The following is a 9179-nucleotide window of genomic DNA, read 5'->3' on the forward strand; positions in this document are numbered from 1 at the left end:
AACCTCTGTTGGTCCGGAGGAGCTGCAGGATTTATTTCTGCATAAACGTCCACTGTACATTTACTAGATATTCTCAGAGCTAAACTAACTCTCCTGCAGTGTGTAGTGTGCGCGCATGCACGTAAGAGAGGAGCGAGAACGAGCGCGATGTGTGAGGAAAGACAAGCAGACAGAGGAGCAGAGTACTGCAGAGACTCCGGCCCTGGAGACCAAAGCTACGGTCTCCCCCTCGTCCTCCGACCGCGGCCAACTCTGTTTAACAGACGGGCTTCACTAGATATAACTTTGTGGTTTTGGTGCTTCCGTGTAATTTGTGTTAGTGTCTAATGGTAGGCTACGTGTCCACAGGGAGTCTGAACAGCGTAGCCACACGCGAGCGCCGAATGCCAGCGCGCATGAGAAACCGACCCGGGTGATTTATGCGTGTAAGAAGTTACAAACAGTCCCTTTAAATATACACTTTTCACTATGTTGGGTAATTATTTTTGAGGGGCCCCCACCCTCTACCCTTGGCGTCACACACTAGTTGTGCACAGGACCCTAAACGGTCCATTTGTAGAGGGACACATTACTGTTTTCTGCTAATAGACGGAGTGTGGGAAAGCTCTGGAGGGCAGAGTTCAGTGTGAATTCTCCAAAGGGATTTGGCACACTTCAGGAGACAGCTGCCCTACGAAACCTCCCACCTCCATGTGAAGAGCTGAAGTTCTGATCCAGTTGATGGTCAGTAATGAGGCATGATTATTACTGGAGGTTCAAAATGTATGACAATGATTGGAAACTAAAAATTGGAGATGATAAATAATCTTGCTGATTTTATTAACAACATTTCAAATATTACAAAGACTCAGAAACAGCCAATGGTGTCCTTTCCCTCCAGATGGCTGATGATGTCAGACTCTGTTTCTATAACAACACACAGCCAGCATCTGTCAGAGAAGTCTCTTTGTGGTTCATTGACCAGACCATACAGGGAATCAGTGTGGGAAACTGAGCTCAACTTGTTACTCACACTGACTACAAGGCACGTGTCAAAAGACTCTGCTGCATCTGGACAGCTGCATCATTATTGTGTTGAGTTTAGTTCAAGTGCCATGAATGGGCAGCACACTGGTTTATAACATCTTGTAATACTGTTTTACAAAATGGTGCATTTTTGATGAAGCAAAATTTAAGAAAGATTGATCAAGTTTAAATATATAATTAAACGTTTAACTAAATTCAATCAGGACAATGATTTCACCTGCTATATTTTAGGTTTTGACTCACTAAAAGACAAAAAAAAATCCACTTAGTTTTTATATTTATTTTATACATAAATGTGATTCATATATTACATCATGAATGGTATTTCCTCACGTGAATTAATTATGAGCGTGTGCTCAGTCAAAGTCATTGATCCCAGCATCAGGCAGCAGATCTGCTCTCTCTACAGGGTCACCACTTTCCCAGATTCACACAGAGCTCTGTGAATCTCTCTCCATCACCCCCCAGTCCTCCACCTGTTCCCCTGAGATCTAACCATTGTCCCCTGGGATATAACAGCATGAAGTGTGCTGCACCCCCTATTGTCTCATTGGGCTCTGTGATTGGCTGAGACTGTGAGAAACTCCAGCCAGACCAAGACCCACACATTCATATGGAGATGTGGGACTATAAATAGGAGGGATGAAGCCAGCAGAGATCAGATTCTCTCTACGGAGACCTCTACAGCACAGAGATCCAGACATGGCACCTACAATCACTGCAGCAATGACCGATTCTCAGGAGCATCTGACTCTGACCCACAAGGTAAACTGAAGATTCAAGATGATTTAAAAATTGTTAATGAGACGTTGTCTTTGTTCATGCTAACACTATACTCTAGAATAAGTTTATTAATGACTTTGTTCTTCCTTCTGCAGCTCAGAAAGCCTCTGGTGGAGAAGTTACGCAGAGAGCGAATCAACAGCAGCATTGAGCAGCTCAAGACTGTCCTGGGTCCAGAGTTCCTCAAACAGCAGCCAGACGCCAAGCTGGAGAAAGCAGACATCCTGGAGATGACAGTTTGTGTCCTGAGACGACTGCAGCAGCAGCATCAACAGCAGAGAAGACTGCAAGCTGCAGTCTTCCTCTGATAACAACCTGAGAGAGGCTGACTTCTCTCTTCTGAGCTCCACAGTCCAGACCAGCATCACCAAAGAGAAGAGTCCAGTCAACAGCGCCCTCTGGAGGCCGTGGTAGACACCTACAGACTGGAGTTACTACCAGACTAACTGAGATGACCACATTGGTCAAAGATTACTGGAAATGAATTCTTCTGAATTCTGACATTTGATGAACTTGTTCTTCTGTTTGTACAGAAGGTTGTATTTTGTGTGTTTTCTTTGTTCAAGATGACATTTCCTGAGGAAATGACAGCAACAACATCTTTCAAGTTCAGAAAGAGAACATCTTGTCATGCATGTTGCATGAACCAAATCTGATTGCATCAGCAATTATTATTATATCTCACTGTACTTCATGTATTGGTAGTATATCATACTATGGTAACATTTGTTATCTTCTGATTGTTATTGATCATAGTGATCAACAATTTAAATGTCCTTTTTATGAACATTTTGTCATAATGGACTTTAATCTCTCTGATTAATCAAAACTGATCTGTTGTTAGATCCAAATGTTTCTCCTTTTCATCTAAAATATTTGCTTACTGTCACAATTTTCCTGTGATACTTTTATGTCTCACTGCACGTCATGTGTTGGTACAATATAGTGCACAGAGATATTTATTACCTCTTGATAGGTATTGATGATTTTGAATTGATCGAAATCTTACCTGTTCTTTTTAAGGACATTTTGTCATAATGGACTTTCTCTCACTTTATGTGATTATTGAAAAATGATCTGTTTTAAGATCAATATGTTTATCCTTTTACTGTAAAGGTTTGTTTAATGTCATATTGTCACAGTTTTCTAGTGACAATGTAACATTTTAGAATCAACTGAATTCAGTTAAGAACCATGTGACCTGTTGTAAGGTCAGTTTTTAATATTGTTTCGTTCGTTCACTTAGTGTAAATGTGTTATGAATATTGTTAAAATACAGTGAGTACTGTGTCCTCAAATATTGTAAATTGTTTGTCTTTTATAAAGACAGTTGTTCCTTTACTCTCTCTGAGTACAGTGTGTCTTGTAGAAATCTACAAGTTGTTGTTGTGATGTATCATCACCTCTAGTTGGAGCTTTCATACTTTATGTGGCTCATTGTGCCTTGTTGAATAAACAAACACTGCCAGCTGAAAATGTTGTGTTTTTATGTTGTTTTTTCTTACAGCCTTTTTAAAGAATTTTCGTTAGGTAACATTTTTCTCAGCTCTGCTCCCATTTGATTATTTTAAAATAAGTTAGAGTAGAAGTTAAACATCAAACATGTTCTCACTGGAGGATGATAAGTTTATTTATTTTTAGCTGAATTTTATTTATGTTTCACAAAACTGCACACAATATTTATAGTTTTTTTTTTCCCAAGTGTATTCATAGCAGCAGAAAAAAGGTACCATGGCGTTCACCCTTTCTGTACTTCTAAAAGTCAGCATTTGAAGCAAAACTCAAGTATTTGGGACTGATATTTTATCCACCACAAATCCATTGCTACAGTGATATAAATCTCAGCTGTATCCACTGATCCACACTCATCAGAACAGACTGTGACACATGCTGCTGATTGTGTTATTTAAAGTGGCTACAGAATTTTGTGTTTTATCAACTACTGTTGCCAGGGGACAAAAGTGTGGTTAGTTTCCTCACCTGCACACAGAACAGAAGCATTTCAAAATATAAATATATATATATAGTTTTACTGGTGTTACGTAATATTAGTCCAGGTGTTTATTTGAAAAGAATCTTCTATAAGCAAATTTACTTTAAGTAATGATTCACAGTAAGAAGAAACCTACAATGAAGAGGTCATATATAAAACCTTACACTGACCTTTATGTAAATCCTGGAATATGCTGCTGATTGTACTGGAGCAGTGCGTGTGTGCTCCTTTTTTTGAACTACTTCTTTGTCATAAAACTCATACCCTGAGGAACTGTGCAAACATTAAAACAATAGTTACGAATGTAACTACGGTTCTATGAATCCTGGATGACCGCCAGAGGCAGTGCTTCAACACTGAATATCTTCGTCTCGCGCATGCGCAGGTCGAGTATTAATATCAACAAAGTCACGTGTGACCTCGGATGACCCTGGTTAGGTATAAGTTCCGGTGTCATCCACGAGATCAGTCCTACAGAATCTTCTCGCGGGATCACGAGATTCTGAGTGACTAAGAACTCTGGCGGTCATCCAGGATTCATAGAACCGTAGTTACATTCGTAACTATCGTTCTATTTCATCCTTACTGACCGCCAGAGGCAGTGCTTCAACACTGGATGACTTATAACAACAGAGTCACGAGGAATCCTCGAGTACATACCCCATAAAGATGAAGCAGAGGAACTCGGCTGAAGGACCACGCCCAGTGGATGGGGGGTGGCCACATTGACTCTATAATATCTGAAGAATGTGCTCGGTGACGTCCCTGAGGCCGCGGCACATATGTCCTCCAAGGGGACCCCTCTCAGGGTTGCCCATGATGTGGAAACACTCCTGGTAGAGTGGCACCTTACTGTGGATGGAGGAGAACGGTCATTCACCTTGTATGCGTGGGAAATCACTTCCACGATCCAGTGGGACAGGCGCTGCTTTGAGAGCGCACAGCCCTTCTTGGGACCGCCGTAACAGATAAAGAGTTGCTCTGACCGCCGTATGCATGCGGTGGCTTCTACATAGGCTCTAAGGGCCCGCACTGGGCATAACAGCCTTGCCCTCTCCTCCCCATCTCCTTTAGGGGGTTGAAACTGGGCAAGCCAAATAGGCTGATTGTGATGTGATCGTGACAGCACCTTAGGGAGGAACGCTGTATTTGGCCACAAAGTGACACCTGAGCCATCTGAGTTCCACCTCAGACGTGAATTGTTCACTGACAAGGCATGTAGCTCGCCTACACGCTTTGCAGAAGTGATGGCAAGGAGAAATGAAGTTTTGGCCGACAGCCACCTCAGCTCTGCCTGTACTAAGGGTTCAAAGGGAGGCAAGCATAGAGCGTCCAGCACCGGGGGCAGGTCCCATGCGGGAGCCCTCGGAGTGCTCGGGGGACGCAGCCGCAGAGCCCCTTTTAAGAAGAGAGACACAAGCCTGTTGCTCCCCACAGTGTTATTATCGACCCTATCGTGCTGCGATGAAATAGCAGCCACATACACCTTCAGTGTAGATGGAGACCGGCCACCTTCCAGGAGGGACTGCAGAAACTTCAGAATTGTAGGCACCGAGCAATGTACTGGGTCCTCTTTCTGAACTGTACACCATTCAGAGAACAACTTCCACCTGTTCTCGTACTGCAGGTGGGTAGATGGTGCTCTGGCATTCAGAATAGTCTTTCTGACGGGCTCTATGCAATCAGTCAGCATTGGGTCGGACCCTCCAGCGGCCAAACCCACAGCTGAAGGCGGCTGGGGTCGGGATGCCAGATCTGACCCCCCAGCTGAGATAAGAGGTCTGTCCTGCTGGGGAGGCGCCAGGGCGTCCCGCAGCAGAGTCTGTGCAGCAGTGAGAACCCTATCCTTGCTGGCCAGAAGGGGGCCACCAGGTGCTCAGCATTCATTATGACCCGGCTGGAGGATGGGGGCCGGCGCCGGAATTGAAGTTTGTACCCCCGGGTTAGGGTGGACACCACCCAGGGGTCTGAAGTGTGAGCTGCCCAGCAGTTGAGCTGCTGCTGGGAGAAATAACCGACAGCCGGCCCTAGGGTCTCAGTAGCGGGCCCCCCGGCCTCTGAAGGCTCTGGGGGGGCGGTGGTTAGGCTCCACGGCCCAGGTTGCCTGGAGGGCAAGTGGGCGGGGTTGTCACGGTAGCGGACCTGCCTCTCGGTGGAGCGCTGAGGTCCGTGGTGGCCACTAGGCTGAGCCGGTGGCCGGGAGCGGCCTCGGGGGGCAGACATGGAGCCCCTCGGCCTGGCGGGGGGGGGGCATGCCCCTTCGAAGACCAGAGAACTGCCTGGTCTGGTCAGCTTGGACAGTCCGCTCAAGTACCTGTAGGGCAGCTGTCCCGAACAGGTGCCCTGGTTCTACTGGAACAGTACGGAGGGTCCTCAGACAAGGGCGACTGCGCCAGCCAAACCTGCCGACGAGTCTGAACCAGCATGGACATCAGCCGTCCAAGTTCCCTCGACATCAGTGCAAACGCCTGCAATGACGCGTCACTGAGGCTGGTGGAGGAAACGTCGGGAGCAGCCTCCTGCAGAGAGGCTGAGAGGGCAAGCATGAGGTGTGAGAGGGAGTTGCCCATGCGGCCCATGCGAGCCGCTGTATCATAAGCTTTAGAGAGGAGGTCGTCTGTGACCCGACATTGGGGTCGAGGGCACCTTGCCTCTGGTCTCAGAGCCTCGTCAGGGGAGACTATGAGAGAAGCAATGGCAGGCTCAATAGCTGGCATGTGGTCAAGGCCAATTTTTGCCGCATCCTGCATGGCTGCCAGGGTTCGGCCATCAGACGGGAGACGGGAGAAAGCCCTAGTATCCCTCCAGCATGCCTGTAACTCCCTAAGATACTCTTTGGAGGGAGGGACAGTAAAGGTGGTGGAGGCCGGCGCGCGCCTAAAGAAAGCGCTCGCAGGCGCCGATTCTGGCTGCCGTATACCCATCGGAAGAACTATGGGCCGAGGAACGGGAGCCGCGCCCAGAGGAATGGGAGGGCTCCTCCACGTTGTATTCATTAAAGAGGGTGGCCGAAGCCGCCATCGAGACAGCATCTTCCTCCGAATATGACTCAGCCATGGGCAGAGTTGGTGTACCTGCGTCCTCCACTAGAGTGGAGGGCCAGGAGGAGCGACTTCATCTGGGCTAGCTCAGCCGTAAGCAGATCCACCTTAGAAGACAGCTTGCCAGACTTAGCCTGCTTCTTGGATGGCGCACCCGCAGCCTCTGTGGCCTGCTGTTTGGAACGGGTAGTTTGGGCTGGGGCCAGCTGCCCTGAGGGGACAGCGTAACCCATCAGGAGGTTTGAAGAGGAGCCATACAGGTGTAGCAGCCTGGAGAGTTGAGCATCGTGACAGCCACGGAGAAACTCTGTCCCGTCAGTTGCTGCTGAAGTCAGTCTGAGCGAGAGCACTCTGCTGACTGAAGAGAACGTGCAGGAAACAGTCTGTGTAGTGAGAGGAGAGCGAGCACACTGTCTTCACTAGCACAGTAACTGTTATCAATATACTTAACTGTTGCTGGTGTCGCGCCGAGTTAGCCTGAGCGAGAACGCGCTGCTAACTGGAGAGAACGTGCAGAAAAAACAGCCTGTGTAGTGAGAGGAGAGCGAGCACACTGTTTTCACTAGCACAGTAACTGTTGATGTCTGATTCTACCCGATTAGCCTGAGCGAGAGCACTCTGCTCATGCGAGGACAGTAGTGTTATGGACTCCGATGCCACAGTTTAGCCTGAGCGAGAGCACTCTGCTCATGCGAGGACAGTAGTGTTATGGACTCCGATGCCACAGTTTAGCCTGAGCGAGAGCACTCTGCTAACTGGAGAGAACGTGCAGAAAAAACAGCCTGTGTAGTGAGAGGAGAGCGAGCACACTGTCTTCACTAGCACAGTAACTGTCAATGTCTGAGTCTACCCGATTAGCCTGAGCGGGAGCACTCTGCTAATGCGAGGACAGTAACGTTGTGGTAATCAATGCCAAGGTTAGCCTGAGCGAGAGCACTCTGCTAACTGAGGAGAACGTGCAAGAAACAGTCTGTGTAGTGAGAGGAGAGCGAGCACACTGTTTTCACTAGTACAGTAACTGTCAATGTCTTAGTCTACCCGATTAGCCTGAGCGAGAGCACCCTGCTAATGCGAGGACAGTAACGTTGTGGTAATCAATGCCAAGGTTAGCCTGAGCGAGAGCACTCCGCTAACTGTGAAGGCGGTAACGTTGTGAAAACAATGCCGAAATTAGCCTGAGCGAGAGCACTCTGCTAGTTAAGAAGGCAGTAAGTTTATAGTAAACAATGCATACAGTAATGTTACCACTATACTTAGCTGTAAGCAATGTTCGTTATAGTGCTACACAGAGCAGAGAGGAGAGCTGGACGCCTCCTCCCTGACAGCACGTTGTCAAACGGTAAACACTGAGCGGACACGCTCTTGTTAGTATCTCACTAGTTTAGCATGAGCTAACGCTCTGCTAACTGTGCACAGACGTTCTTGTTATAGAAAACAATGTAAATCGATCTCACCGGGTGATGTACACATTGGAAGATGTCCTTATCACGCTGGTGATGATCAGGATAGGTGCATCCGCCGTCTCCTCCGTCGGAGGACCGAACGGCGGACAACACAGTTTGATGGGCGGCTCGTCGCAGCCTTTGGAGGGCGAAACTCCGCAACTCCGACCGGTGGTCACAAGGCTACCGGCGACGAGCTCAAATAGGTTAGGTAATTTAGCTTTTAGCTAATGCTACCACAGTAGTTAAACTGCGCAAGCGAGAAGATGAAATAGGACTGATCTCGTGGATGACACCGGAACTTATACCTAACCAGGGTCATCCGAGGGCACACGTGACTTTGTTGATATTAATACTCGACCTGCGCATGCGCGAGACGAAGATATTCAGTGTTGAAGCACTGCCTCTGGCGGTCAGTAAGGATGAAATAGAACATGTAACTTGGCTGCTCGTAGTCATTAGACAACTTTCTTAACCATGATAAAATTGGACAAAATACATTTTAGGAACAGGCGAATCTGGACAAATAAAGCCAAACTAACCTGCATGGTTACATACCACTAGAAGTAAACAAGAAAATGTTTCCTTGACATTGAACATTTGAAAGAATAACACAATCTCCCTCGATCAAATAAAACGTTTTATTCATAAGCAATAAAACATACCCTTACTCTTGTCAATAGACTGAGTAGTTTTTCTGCTGCAGCCTTACTTGTTAAATCAATAAATAAATAAAGAACATGATGAATAAATATGTCATTAAATGTAGCAAAACTAATATTAAAAATAAATGTATTCATTAATTAATTGATGGACACCCACTGCACACTTGTACCGGTACCGGGGATGAAGACTGGAGTGCAGTCTATGCACTCTGACACCATGACACACGTT

The 9179-nt window shown here is 46.8% G+C and overlaps 1 long non-coding RNA gene and 1 pseudogene across 1 annotated transcript; one reads left to right on the forward strand and one right to left on the reverse strand.

The window, feature by feature from the left end:
- The first annotated feature begins 1681 nt into the window (after positions 1 to 1681).
- LOC141769701 (transcription factor HES-5-like) lies at positions 1682 to 3715 on the forward strand (annotated as a pseudogene).
- A 140-nt stretch (positions 3716 to 3855) lies between these two features.
- Positions 3856 to 8858, reverse strand: LOC141769705 (uncharacterized). Its single transcript, XR_012594324.1, has 2 exons — positions 8687 to 8858; positions 3856 to 4075 (listed from the first exon to the last, which is right to left on the reverse strand). It is a non-coding gene; the product is annotated as an uncharacterized LOC141769705 (long non-coding RNA).
- Between the last annotated feature and the right edge of the window lie 321 nt (positions 8859 to 9179).

This window comes from Sebastes fasciatus, chromosome 1 (genome assembly GCF_043250625.1).
Source record: "Sebastes fasciatus isolate fSebFas1 chromosome 1, fSebFas1.pri, whole genome shotgun sequence".
Lineage (NCBI taxonomy): Eukaryota > Metazoa > Chordata > Actinopteri > Perciformes > Sebastidae > Sebastes > Sebastes fasciatus.